We start from the raw sequence: 15190 nt of genomic DNA on the forward strand, positions 1-15190 counted from the left end.
GCAGAGAGAGAGGGAGACACAGAATCTGAAGCAGGCTCCAGGCTCTGAGCTGTCAGCACAGAGCCCAACACGCAGCTCGAACCCATGAACCGTGAGATCATAGCCAGAGCCGAAGTCTGATGCTTAATCAACTGAGCCACCCAGGAACCCCTATACTGATATAAATTCTAACTGATATAGAGTTTGCTCCTTAAAAGTAGGATGTTGCAAGTACTGGAGGACCAAACTTGGAGTTAGTTTTGGGGAGGAGATAGGACTTTGGGGAGTGAGGTTTCAAATATTTTATTGTAACCTGGCATTCTTTCTCATGCAGAAGGAAAATATTTGGTTTGTTGGTTGCTTTTTATGCACCTTAGAAGGTTGACCATGTACCCACTAAAATTGTAACTTCATGGAAAATTACAGAAAAATTTTACTTGTTACTTAAAAAAAGCCTCTGTATATGGTATTTTTTGAAACTGAGATCTGCTTGTTCCTACATTAAAATGAGATGAGTTGGGGGGCGCCTGGGTGGCGCAGTCGGTTAAGCGTCCGACTTCAGCCAGGTCACGATCTCGCGGTCCGTGAGTTCGAGCCCCGCGTCGGGCTCTGGGCTGATGGCTCAGAGCCTGGAGCCTGTTTCCGATTCTGTGTCTCCCTCTCTCTCTGCCCCTCCCCCGTTCATGCTCTGTCTCTCTCTGTCCCAAAAAAATAAATAAAAAACGTTGAAAATGAGATGAGTTGGAAAAAGGAAGAGAGAAAAGAAAAGAATGAGCTGAACAGAAAAAAAAAAACATTTATTCCTTGAAAAAAGACAGAAGGAAGAGATAAAATATATAAAATTTTGCAATAGGGGTAACTAACACTAAACCAGAATGTGGGTTTAGTAAATTTTTGGAAATAAAAGAGATTCTATATTTGAGAATGGTAAATGACCAGTATCAGTTCAGAATACTGACTTGGAAAATATGTAGTACATATTTTCTATTGATAAACAGCTTTACTCAAGCCCTTTGAAATTTTTAAAGACAAAAATGTGAGGTGCTAAAAAATTTTTTATAATTTTAATTGCCAGTGCTGTATACACAGCACAAGACATTTATTGGGTATATGTCACAATATTACAATCAGATGTGTTTCTGTTGTCCATGACCAGACTTTCCCTACTTTGTAATAATAATCCTTCTAGATAGATACATGATCTCATTGCAAAGGGAAGACTACAGTTGATTTTATTTTGTGAATGTGAAAAATGCTTTTGCTGTCTATGTGTTTCATCAGTTTGTTGCCATTTATGGAAGAAAAGGACTCAATTGGCAAAATGTATCCAATAGAGTTGTCAAGTTATGGGAAGGAAGGTAGATTAAAAGTAAATGCAGGAAAACAAAGTCTGGCAGAAACTACTGGTGAAAACATGGAACAAATCAAGTAATGTTATTCTAGGAGAAGAGTAACAATTTGTAAAGTTTCAGTAATACTTGGAATCATATATACTACTGCTGAGGACAGATGTGGCATTAACCTGGATGCAGAAATAGCTGCATGAAATTGGTCCACAAAAACAAAAGGAACCCTCCTATATTGTACTTGATTGACATTGGAAACATCCATGCCAAGCCAACAGTCTGTGTTCTGATTATGCAGAAAAGAGGCAAAAAGAAAATTAGCTAAGAAGTTGGAATATATTTACTGTTTCATGAAATTCAGTTTTCCTGAAAACATCTTACAAAGGTACTTGCTACTCACTCCTTGAATTACACAGAATAAATACAAAGCATGTATTGAAGAGACTGAAGTAATTTCAATTAAGTCTCATCAAAATCAATACTATGTAATTATTATTAAGAATTCATTTCCAGACATTTTCACTGCCATTATTACTTAGATGTTTTGAAGCTGCAGGAAGAGATAATATGTGAATGTATAACTGGTCTTGGAGCCATTAATTTAGTAGATTAAAAATGTCAGAATATCATCTCTCTCTTCTATTTGTAACCGTGAAATAGCTGGAACTACCATATTTTGAACGGTATTGTTCAGGCATGATTTTGTTTTTGTTGTTTTTCTCCCCCTAAACCTGTTATTAAAGTTATGTGCTGCCTCCCAGTGGAGATATTTCAGAACGCACAGAGAAAAAGAAGGCTTCCGGTATACATTATTTCAGGGTATACAATTTGGACATTTGTTCTTTTGTTTGTTTTTTTCCCCTCATTCTTTCAACAAATATTTATTGCTCACAGTGGGCAGGCTGGCAACACAAAGAAAAATCCTATTCCCTGTGCTCAAGAAACAAGATATTGAAAACAAGATGAAATATGCATAAAGGCTCACTTGGTTGGGAACTTTCTGCCTCAAAATGTCTAAAGGATGTTTTCATGAATGTTATGTTTAAAAGAAAAAGCATACCAACTCTTCCCCTATCACTAGAAGGTGGAAGTTGTCTGGTAAGGTAATTTAATTTTGTGGTCAGTTTATAGCAAGTTTGCTGGATTTTTATGTACCTTTGAGATATTTTATTCACATTATTGGCCCCATCTTACTAGCCAAAGGAAGGTTATAATAGAAAGAAAGGTCAAGATTTTCATAATTTTGAAATTTTGAAATTTCATAATTTTCATACATTTTAATAAGTGAAAGAGGAGAGAAATGGTATGTGTTCTTGTAGCATACATTTTTTTAAGAGTAGGAATGATCCTGAAGGACAAAAAGTAAACCACACAACCTGTGAAACGTCAAGCTCTGATGTGATTGAAGATAATCCGGAAAAGGTGTCTGACAAAATAGAATAATTTTGAGTGTGTGGACAGAAAATCAGAGTGTCTGAGGCCCACTAAACTAATGCTTACTCAAGAGAAGGTGAGGTTAAAGTCAAAGACAGCTGATGAAAATTCTGTTGCAGCTCCTGGATGAATGGATAGATTCAAAGTCATATTACCCTTGGCAATCATCACTCAGGTGAGGCTGAGGGTTTGGGTGCCATGGTTACTGCTACAGTACTATGGAGATCATGAAGGGGGACTGTGGTCTATCTCAACAGATTTTCAACACAAATTAAAGTATTATTTCTTTATTTTTCTCTTAAGGTTTGTTTGATTATTTATTTAGAGAGCATGAGTGGGAGTGGCAGAGAGCGAGGCAGACAGAGGATCTGAAGCGGGCTCCACACTGACAGCGGTGAGCACCATGTGGGGCTTGAACTCATGAACCTGTGAAATCATGACCTGAGCTGAAGTCAGCTGCTCAATCGACTAAGCCAACTAGGCACCCCTTTTCCTTCCTTCCTTCCTTCCTTCCTTCCTTCCTTCCTTCCTTCCTTCCTTCCTTCCTTCCTTTTCTTCCTTCCTTTTCTTTCTTTTCTTTCTTTCTTTCTTTCTTTCTTTCTTTCTTTCTTTCTTTCTTTCTTTCTTTCTTTCTTTTCTTTCTTTCTTTTTCTTTCTTTCTTTCTTTCTTTCTTTTTCTTTTTTTCTACAAATGCACAATTGAATGTTTCAGTAAGGAGGTAAACGCATGACTTGTTTTAAAAATTTGAAAATTTAAGAATTTTTATTTGCTGTAAATGTATCTTATGTCTACAAGATGAAAGTCCTTAGTCACCTAAACACATATGTGGATCTGTGAGCCTAACCTATCTGTGAGCAAAAGAACCTGCTTGTTCAGGAATTAGTATACAATTGTTCATTCAAATGTTAAAAAAATATTTATTGAGTTGGTGTTATGTTCCAGGCACTATTCTAGGTTCTTAGGATACAAAAATGAAACACATGAACAAGATCTCTGCCCTCATGGAACTTAGTGAGAAGGGACAGAGAGTAGACAATAAAATACAAAACTAGTAAATGATGTATTATGTTAGAAAGTGATAAAAGCTACAGGGGAACGAAAAAAAAATGCTTAGTTAAGGGGCCTTGAAAGTAGACGGAAGAGAGGGTGCTGTTTGCAATTTTAAATAGAACAGTCAAGATAGGCTTCCATTAGCAAAGGATTGAAGGAGGTGAGGAAAGGAGCCGGGTGGATATCTGGGGGAAGTGTGTCAGGGAGAGAGAAAAGTATATGCACAGGGTTTGAGACAGGAGGCTGCCTGGTATTTCTGAAGAAGTGCATAAAGGTCAGAGTAGCTGAAGCGGAGGGAGCAAGCAGGAGGGTGGAAAACGAGGTTACAAAGGTTTAGGCAGCTAGATCATGTAGAGCTTTGTGCACCATTGTAAAACCATGGCTTTTACTCTGATCAAGCGGGAGCCTATAGAGAGTTTTGAGCAGAGGAACAGCAAGATCCACTTTATATTTTACAATGATCACTCCAACTGCTATTTTGAGAATAGGCTGTAGGCTGGCATGTGTAAAAACAGGGAGGCCAGTCAGGAAGCTTGTATAGTAATCCAAGTGAGAGATGACTGTAACTTCTATGGACTAAACTGTGTCTCTCCAAAATTCATATGTGGAAGACTTAATAGCCCCCCCGCCTCCCCATATGCCTGTATTGGAGATACTGCCTTTAAGGAGGTTATTAAGGTGAAGTGAGGTCATAAGGGCTCTGGGTCAAAAATATTGGAGTTCTTACATAAGAGGAAGAGACACCAGGGTTCTCTCTCCACCATGTGAAGAAGCAGAGAAAAGGTATCCCTCTACAAGCCAGGAAGAGGTCAGTCACAAGAACCTGACCATGCTAGCATCCCAAGTTCAGACTTGCAGGCTCCAGAACTGTGAAAAAAAAATCCTATTGTTTAAGCTGCCTGATCCATGGTATTTTGTTATGGCAGCTTGAGCCGACTAACACAGTGACTCAGACTGAGATGGCAGTGGTGGGGGGTAGTGGTCAGTAGTTGGGTTCTGTATATATCTTCAAAGTTGATTCAACAGAATTCCCTGTGAATGGGAAGGGGGACATTTAGATAAAGAATTAAGTTGTGAGGATGCTGAGTTTGAGGCGGTTACCATGTACTAACGTGAAAGGTCAATAGGCAGTTAGATATATGAGCCTGGGGTTTGGGAGACACGTTAAGGGCTGGAGATATAAATTTGGGCATATAGCATCATGTCTCAGTGACTATCCTGGAGGAGATTCCTGGGAGGATAACTGCAGAATAAGAGAAGAGGGCAAAGGACTGCTCTCTGAGGCATCCAACATTAAGAAACTTAGGAGAAGTGCAGGGAGCAGGAAGACTGACAAGGTGGCCCCATCAGGTAGAAAGAAAACAGGAGAGTGTGTGTTCTGAAGCCAAGTGAAGACATTTTTCCAGGGGAAAGGAATGATCAGTGGACAGCCTCAAATATTGAGAGGTCAAGTAAGATGAGGACTGACCACTGACTGGATCAGTAACGTGAGAGTCATTATGATCTTGACAAAAGCACTACCACAAGCCCAGGGACAGCCTGTTTTGTTCACCATGGTATCTTTAGCACCTAGCACAATGCCATGACCCAGGTAACAAGAATGTGTTTAATGAATACACGAAATGACTCTGTGGTCATTATTATTCGCATTTTATAGGTGATATATTAAGACTCAAAGAATATTAAATAGTAGCTGGTTAAGCAGATCTGGGACTCAAACACAGGCCTCATTTGATTCCAAAGTTCCATGTGATAATAATAGTTAATACTCGCTCTGTTTTTAGATGTGCCAAGAACCATTCTAGGTGTTTCCATATATTGTTTTAAATTCTCACCACACCCCAAAGCAACAATTACCATTTTTAACCCATTTTATAGAAGAAGAAGCTGAGGAAAAGAGGGTTTAATAACTTATGCAAGACCAGCACCTTAAGTGTTCAAGCTGGAACTTGACCCCAGCCAGTCTGTGTAGAACAGATCTCTGAGCCACTCCATTTTCCTCCGTGGTTATGCTGCTACTATTCCATTCACTCCTTTAGAAATACTGTACTAGTTAGCCAGGGATCCCATGACAAAGCCTCACAGACTAGGTGCTTGAACCACAGGAATTTATCATCTCAGTTCTGGAGACTAGAAGTCTGAGAACAAGGCGTTAGCTGGACTGGTTCCTTCTAAAGGCCATGGAAGGAAGGGTCTATTCCAGGATTCTGTCCTTGGCTTGTAGATAGCCATCTTCACATCCTCTCCCCCTACATGTATCTGTGTCCAAATTTTCTTTTCGTAGAAGGATACCAGTCATATTGGATTATAACATATCCTAATGAACACATTTAAATTTAACTACCTCTTTTGGGGCGTCTGGGTGGCTCAGTCAGTTGAGCGTCCAACTTTGGTTCAGGTCATGATCTTGTGATTCATGAGTTTGAGCCCCGCATCGGGTTCTGTGCTGACAGCTGGGAGCCTGGAGCCTGCTTCAGATTCTGTGTCTCCCTCTCTCTCTGCCCCTCCCCTGTTTGTGCTCCATCTCTCTCTCTCTCTCTCAAAAATAAACACAAAAAAAATAAATTTAACTACTTCTTTAAAGACGCAGTTACCAAATAAGGACACATTTGAAGCACTGGAGATGAGGACTTCAACATATGTGTTCAGCAGGGATCGGGCAGTTGGTGTGGGGAGCACACAATTCAGCCCATATAACAAATACAAACACTGTCACGTTGTCTCTAAATTCTAAGGTCACAGAACTACAGATTCTTTGCCCTGTCATCTGGGAGTTGTGATAATTTGGCAAGTCACTTTACCATGCCAAGTGTCGGTCTCCTCAAAGTATGGGAGAATAAGGTATGCACATACTTATTTTTTCTCAATACTGTTTTATTTGCTGAATGGATATTTGTTTTTATTCTTATTTGCCCAGCAAATACCAACATTTGGTTATCAGTCTCCCTTCTTATATGTTGCGATTCAGATGGATGCAAATGGTATCTTGTTTTAATTTGCATTTTTCTCATGCTAAGGGAGTTCGAGCATCTCTTTATATTCTGTTTTTTGAGTGTCTCTTCATATTCTGCTTAGCCATTTGGGCTTAGCTTCTGCAAACTGCTATTTATCTCCTCTATTTTTTTATTGTCAATGTGCATGATTTAAAAAAAAACACGTATCTTCTGCTGGCCTATTAACTATGTCTATTATATTTTTTATTGAACAGATATACTAAGTTTTATTGTAGTTGTGTTTATCAAGTTGTTTTTTTATAGTTTTGTTTTTTCATTTTGGAATCTTATTTAAGAAATCTTTTCCTACCCACAGAACACAAAGATATTCTCCTATACTTTCTTCTTTTCACTTTCTAGATTTCCACATTTCAGTCTTCCATGTAGAATCCACTATGTAAATGGTATAAGGGAAGAATCCACCTCATTTTCCTTCCTCTACTGAGCCAGTTTTCTCCCAACACAATCTATCAAAAAACCCATAATTTCCTCACTGCTCATACATGATGCTTCCATATATTCATGGGTCTATTTCTGAATTCTCTATGTGTTCCATTGGTCTGTTTCTCTGTTCATGCACCTATCTCTCTATTTCTGCGTTTATTATCATTTTTACTTACTACAACTTTGTGGTGTATCTTAATACTGGATCACATTCCCAGGGCAGTTTTGACGAAGGTGCCAGTGAAGGATTATGTACAAAGATGTTCTACATGGCATGTGAAAGCCAACCTGGATGCTCATCCATAGAGGGATGGGTACAAACATATGTGATGGATACATATTAAGAACTACTATGCTGCAGTAAGAAGCAAAGAGCTACCACAGTTACATGAGTAAATTTAAAAAATAAAATACTGAATGACATATATGAAATTTAGAGAACAAAATGAGGTTTATAGCGCAACACCATTTATGTAAGTCAAAATCTTTGGTAAGTGCTTGTTTGTATTCTTTTATAAGGTGGTCAGTCAGGTGTGGCACAAAAGGAGACAGAGGAAAACACAGTTTACTATACTCACAGGTCCTAGAGATCAGAGACATGCCGTGCCATGCCACCAGTGTCAAGATGCAGAGGACAGAAGCAGGGAAGAGACAGGGCTAGACCCTTTATTGGGGTTTCAGAGGGAAAGGCAAAACTGGGCATGGAAAGCAGTTCAAGACTGGCTAGTCTGAATAATTTCAATGGGCTCTAAGCTATAGAAGGATCCCTAGTTGCCTGGTACTTGGCTCTAGGCTGATTAAGGCAGAGGAATACTGAATGCTGGATGTCAGAGGTCAGATAGAGGGGAGCTGGCTCTGGGTTGAATAGTTTGCATGTATGTCTAAGGCATGTTCCCTGCTGAGACCTTGGCTATCTTTAAGAATTGGTTAGACCTGAGAAGGGCAGTGTCTCCCCAGTCAGAAAGGTTTTTTAAAATGTCAAAACATCATGGGGTGCCTGGGTGGCTCAGTCTGTTAAGCATCCAACTCTTGATTTCTGCTCAGGTCATGATCTCACGGTTCGTGGGTTCAAGCCATTTGTTGGGCTCTAAACTGACAGTGCGAGCCTTCTTGGAGTTCTCTCTGTCTCTTTTCTCTCTCTCTTCCCTTTCCCTGCTCTCTCTCTCTTTCTCTCTCTCAAAATAAATATTTAAATGTCAAAACATCATAATACACAGAAATTAAATACATATATATATATATATATATAATACAATACTTAGATATGTATATTTTTGTAGCATATGTAGTGATGTGTGTACTATGGGTGCCTTTTGAGAGTTGAGAATGAAGTGTGGATGGGGAAGAAGGGGGACAATCAGGTAAACACCAGAGGTCTCGCCCACATTGGTGTGACAATGTGCTATGGAATGAGGAATATTTTCAACTCAACTCTGCTCCTGAGAGAAATAAGATAATAAATGAGATAACTAGAGATCATAAAAGTATCTTCTCTAGTTAACCCACAGGATTTTCATGAGAATCATATGGGTATTGTATGTGAAGCAGTTTAATAATCTATCAAGTACAATGTAATATTAGTTTTTATTGTGGTTTAATTTAGGAATATGAACACTTCTGTTTTCTCAAGCTTCTCTCTCTTTGGAGGGGGAGAGCTATATCTCATCCAGGTCTTTTGGGGGGCTTTAACTTTATTTAGATGGCAACAGCACTTATCAAAATCAGGAAACCGGTCGGGCAACATCATTTTTAACTGCACATAAGCAACTCACAGTAGTATAGGTGGAAATTGTAGAATAAATTCATCATACTTAAAATTACTTGTTCACCACCTATCCCACCAGATTATAAACTCCACGAGAGCCAGGATTATTGGGCTCACTATGCTGGGTTCACCACCCAGCATAGTGCCTACAATGTACTCATTTGTCAATAAATATTCATTTCCAGTGAAGTAATCAATGCAGCATTTTCCATTTTTTCAGAAAAACAAATTACCTGGTGGCCTTTCAGTTTACTTGAAAAATGACCTTCTCCAGAGTAGAACCCTACAGTTGGTTACCGTTATATGCCTAACATGTGGCACAATAATTGGCACGGAGTAGAAGCCCAGTAAACCTTGAATAAATGAATAAGTGGAAGGACATAGTATGGCCTAACCAGGGTGTTAGATGCCACCAGTGGGTTTAATCAGGGAGCCATACTCAAAGTCCTTGTAACATGACATCACTGTAATTTTGGTTTGAGACAAAAGAAAGACTTTTTAGTCCCCAGCTTTAGGCTGACCTACTAGTCCAACTACCGGCCTCAGAGAAAATAATCCTGGCTATCATGTCACATTATCCTGGGAAAGTAACTTAACCTCAGGCTTCTGTTTCCATTTTAAGAACATGAGAGTTGCCCATCTGTTCAAATACTGTTTGAAGACTGCCAAAGGCTGAACTTCTAACAAGAAAGATGTCATTGTCAATACCTGCTCTTAACCACGGATGGGAAACAGAAGGTTCAGGTGAATGAATAGAAGAGTTTGATTAATGTAAGTTACACATAGATAGCCAATTTTCAGAGAATGAGAATACTTGCCTGTACACAAAAGCCCATTTTGCCACTTGCTAATTCCGTAGCTTTGGAACCTCAACATTTCTAAGCACCTGTTGCTTCATTTGTAAAATGGGGATGATAATAACATTTATCTTATAAAGCAGGGTTGGCTAACAGTCCTGTAAAATGCCATTTAACAAATATTTTGGCTCCGTGGGTCTGATGGTATCTATCACAACTACTCCACTCTATAGTGTGAAAGCAGCCAGAGACAACACTTACATGGAGAGGCGTGGCTGTGTTCCAATAAAAGTTTATTTGTGGATACTTAAATTTGCACTTTTAATAATTTTCACTGATAAAAAATATTATTAATTTTTTTTCAATCATGTATAAACCGTATTTTGCTGGGGAACCATACAAAACCAAGTGGTAGGTTGGACCTGGTGCTTGGGCCATAGTTTGTCACCTACTGCTGCAGAGCTTCTGTGAGACTTAAACGTTAACTATTTATCAGCCTCATTACTATTTATTATTTAAATGAAAAAACAAACAAGATTCAAAATTACAGGTGCAGTATGATGTCAACTATATAGGTATACAAAGAAGTTGTGCCAACATGCTAGCAGTTATGATGTTGGGAGAGTAAGAGTCAGCTTAAGATGTTTCTTCTTTTAAAAATAAAACAGGGATGTTTGTGTGGCTCAGTTAGCTAAGCATCTGACTATTGATTTAGGCTCAGGTCATGGTCTCGTGGTTCATGGGATTGAGGCCTGCACTGGGCTCTGTGCTGACAGTGCGAGGCCTGCTTGGAATTCTCTCCCTCTCTCTCTCTCTGCCCCTCCCCTGCTCTCTCTCTCTCTCTCTCTCAAAAATAAATAAACATTAGAAGAATAAAAATAAAACATAAAAATTGCATTACAAAGAAACATAATTTAAGTAAAAAGATCCAGCCCTAAAAACAGTTAACAATCCCCAAAGGCAAGGGAATTAAAAGCAAAAATGAACTACTGGGACCTTATGAAGATAAAAAGCTTCTGCACAGCAAAGGAAACAACCAACAAAACTAAGAGGCAACCAACGGAATGGGAAAAGATATTTGTAAATGACGTATCAGACAAAGGGCTAGTATCCAAAATCTATGAAGAGCTCACCAAACTCCACACCTGAAAAACAAATAACCCAGTGAAGAAATGGGCAGAAAACATGAATAGACACTTATCTAAAGAAGACATCCGGATGGCCAAAAGGCACATGAAAAGATGCTCAACATCGTTCCTCATCAGGGAAATACAAATCAAAACCACACTCATATATCACCTCACACCAGTCAGAGTGGCCAAAATGAACAAATCGGGAGACTATAGATGCTGGAGAGGATGTGGAGAAACGGGAACCCTCTTGTACTGTTGGTGGGAATGCAAACTGGTGCAGCCGCTCTGGAAAGCAGTGTGGAGGTTCCTCAAAAAATTAAAAATAGACCTACCCTATGACCCAGCAATAGCACTGCTAGGAATTTACCCAAGGGATACAGGAGTACTGATGCATAGTGGCACTTGTACCCCAATGTTTATAGCAGCACTTTCTTTTTTTTTTTTTTTAATTTTTTTTTCAACGTTTTTTATTTATTTTTGGGACAGAGAGAGACAGAGCATGAACGGGGGAGGGGCAGAGAGAGAGGGAGACACAGAATCGGAAACAGGCTCCAGGCTCCGAGCCATCAGCCCAGAGCCTGACGCGGGGCTCGAACTCACGGACCGCGAGATCGTGACCTGGCTGAAGTCGGACGCTTAACCGACTGCGCCACCCAGGCGCCCCAATATAGCAGCACTTTCAACAATAGCCACATTATGGAAAGAGCCTAAATGTCCATCAACTGATGAATGGATAAAGAAATTGTGGTTTATATACACAATGGAGTACTACGTGGTAATGAGAAAGAATGAAATATGGCCTTTTGTAGCAATGTGGATGGAAATGGAGAGTGTGATGCTAAGTGAAATAAGCCATACAGAGAAAGACAGATACCATATGGTTTCACTCTTATGTGGATCCTGAGAAACGTAACAGAAACCCATGGGGGAGGGGAAGGAAAAAAAAAAAGAGGTTAGAGAGGGAGAGAGCCAAAGCATAAGAGACTCTTAAAAACTGAGAACAAACTGAGGGTTGATGGGGGGTGGGAGGGAGGGGAGGGTGGGTGATGGGTATTGAGGAGGGCACCTTTTGGGATGAGCACTGGGTGTTGTATGGAAACCAATTTGACAATAAATTTCATATATTGAAAAAAAATAAAATAAATGGATTTAAAAAACCAAAAAACAATAATTATAGTGAATATAAATTCAATCTTCCTTTCACAATTCAGAAGGCACTTCAGATATCCATTATGCCCAAAGATCAATGGTAAGAATTAGTTACTACTGTAAAAGACTATAGACAGAGAAACCAAGAATGGAAGGCTGAATCTATGCTGATCTTACATCACACCCAAGAAGCAGCTTTCCAAGTAGGTCTACTTCCTACTCTTCTTTGCCCTCCTTATCAGTGTGTTTACTGCTATAAAGGCAAATAAGTCCATAATCTAACAAGAGCAACAGACAAGAAAACAGCCAAATCCAGTAGCATGTAGAAGAGAAAAGCAACAGGAGCAGAAAGGAAGAACATCCAACTCAACCCAATCACTGGAAGTGGAAGTGGTTGTAGTTGAGTAGTTAGAGAGCGCTTCCGGGAAAGATGAAGGTGGAGCTAACTCCTCGAGGAGGAGGAGAAGGAAGCCAGAGTGTAAGAAGAGCATTTCAGACAAGGGCACCCCATGGGAAAGCAACATGTGGCAATGGCTGGAGGCAAGACAGAACAATGAAGGATTATAAATGTGGAAGTTGAGTATGACTGGAGAGTAGGATGCAAGCAGGATAGTGGAGAACACAGTGATAGACAAGCAGGCAAGGGTCTGTGGATCCTATATACCTTACTCATGATTTAGGACTGTACCCTAGTCATTAAATCATTTCTTGACCTGTAAGCCTCAGTTATTTGATGGTAAAATGGGGAGAATAAGATCTACCTGGTGGGATTAATGCTGGGGAGATTAAATGAGGTAATGTACATAAAAATGAGCATATTTCAGGATAGGCTTTATACTATTGAAATCAGTTTAATCAAAAATTGTTTTTAAATAACTTTCAAATGAAAGGTACATACTTTCCCATAAAACTGCAAATTCAAAACAATGTCTTCATTTGATAGCCACTGAGCTTTCGAATTTTTCTAGTACGTGAAGACTCATTTTGTAAAGGAAAATCACTTGCAGTCTGGTCTCAGTGAGTAAATAGGAGTTAGAGCACAGGATGCAGCCTCCCAAATGGCCTCTGCATTTGCAAAGGTATTTGGAAGCTGGTCATTTGACTTTTAAGGAAAAAGTATTAAAGTAGAGGATCCTTCCTGAATGTTTTGAGAGTTCAAATTTCTAACTTTGAAATACATCAATAAAATTATCAATTAAATGATAGCTAGTGAAAAATCTACCCTACTGTGTTGGTAAATATGATTTCTGTATTTTTGTTACTTTTGATTTGTATTTATATTTCATCAATTAAAAAAGAATGCTCTCTCTCTAGGGGCACCTGGGTGGCTTGGTCAGTTAAGTAACGGGCTCCTGATTTTGACTCAGGTCACGATCTCAGTGTTTGTGAGCTCCAGTCCTTTGTGGGGCTCTGTGCTGACAGCTCGGAGTCTGGAGCCTGCTTGGAATTCTCTCACCTTCTCTCTCTCCCCCTCCCCCACTCATGTGCAGGTTTCCCCCCCCCCAAATAAATAAATAAATAAACTTAGAAAAGAGCGCTCCCTAATTATTTAAATTTGGCCATGTTCTGATTCTATATGACTTTCTAATTTTCCTTGAAAGGGAAGATGTAAATGAAAAAGATGCAAATAGGAATGACAGTTTAGTCTTCAGATAAGAGCAGGTTTTTTTTTAATTGCAGAAACATGATTTATGTTAGACTATTATAAATATTTTCTTTTTTTTAAAGGCTTATTTATTTTTGAGAGTGAGAGAGTGGGGTTGGAGCAGACAGAGAGAGGGAGACACAGAATCCGAAGCAGGCTCCAGACTCCGAGCTGTCAGCACAGAGCCCGACGCAGGGCTTGAACTCACAAGCCGTGAGATCATGACCTGGGCCAAAGTTGAATGTTCAACTGACTGAGCCACCCAGGTGCCCTATATTATAAATATTTTCTTGAAAAAAGTTGAATTTAAGCTAACAGTTATTTTAAAATAATTTTATAAAGAACTCTTATACTAACCATAAGAGATTCTTAAAGATAGAGAACAAACTGAGGGCTATGAAGGGAAGCGGGTGGGGGATGGGCTAGATGGGTGAGGGCTAGATGGCATTAAGGAGGGCACTTGTTTATGATGAGTGCTGGGTGTTGTATGTAAGTGATGAATCACTGAATTCTATTTCTCAAACCAATATTGCACTCTATAGTAACTAACTAGAACGTAAATACAAATTTGAAAAGAACAAAAACCTCTTACACTTAAATTGGGACTAGCAGCCAAAAGGGCTTAGGGTCAGAAGCAAAAGTTGTTGAAGTTAATTTTTCCCCCAGCTTTACTTCTGACATTAGGTGAGACTGCTACTCCATTACATCTCCTATCTGTGAAAAAGGCTGTATTTGTAATCCACAAACATCAGGGTTGGAAAGCAGACTTTTAAATAAGTACATTAATACACTCTGAAAGTGGAAAGATTTTATTTCAGAAATATAATGCAAATCTATTCCAGGTTTTCTGGTTTCTGCTCCACAGAACACACCAGCTCTTGCTGCCCAAACCATGGGGATTTCTATACCACATCCTCCAATCCCACAGAAATCGTTAAGAAAGAAAGTCTATTATATAAATTCATTGACCTCTGCGTCAGATAATTTGCTTTGTTTTCTTCCCAATGGCAGTCAAAAAGAAATGCCATGCAAGTATTAAAAATTAATTAATCTTTTTAAGAGAGCAAATGCAATATGCATCAAGAGCCAAAAAATGTACTTATTACCTTTTGACCCACTAATCATACTTCTGGAAAGAAAACAAGCAGAAACTTATTATACAGTGAAAAAGAAAAAAAAAGTGGAAACAGACTTAAAATGCCCAAGAATTGGGGCATGGCTAACTAGCCCAGAATTATAAACAGACAAAGTATTATGCAGCCATTTAAAGGGACACTATTGAAAATACATCACGAAATTTGTATAAAACAATGATAAATGCATTATATATATGTATATATACCCTATATATAGAGAGATTGTAAAATGCAAAATCTATTCATTGATATGATATTGAGAAGAATTTAAGAGACATGTAAGATGCAGCTTATCCACATCGCGTATGGCATTTCTTT

General features: G+C 39.0%; 1 protein-coding gene across 2 annotated transcripts in view; it reads right to left on the minus strand.

Moving 5' to 3' along the window:
- DYNLT5 (dynein light chain Tctex-type family member 5) overlaps positions 1-15190 on the minus strand; it is a 43869-nt gene that overhangs the window by 26275 nt on the left and 2404 nt on the right. The window lies entirely within an intron of this gene.

The sequence above is a fragment of the Neofelis nebulosa genome, chromosome 2 (genome assembly GCF_028018385.1).
Source record: "Neofelis nebulosa isolate mNeoNeb1 chromosome 2, mNeoNeb1.pri, whole genome shotgun sequence".
In the NCBI taxonomy this organism is placed as follows: Eukaryota; Metazoa; Chordata; class Mammalia; order Carnivora; family Felidae; genus Neofelis; species Neofelis nebulosa.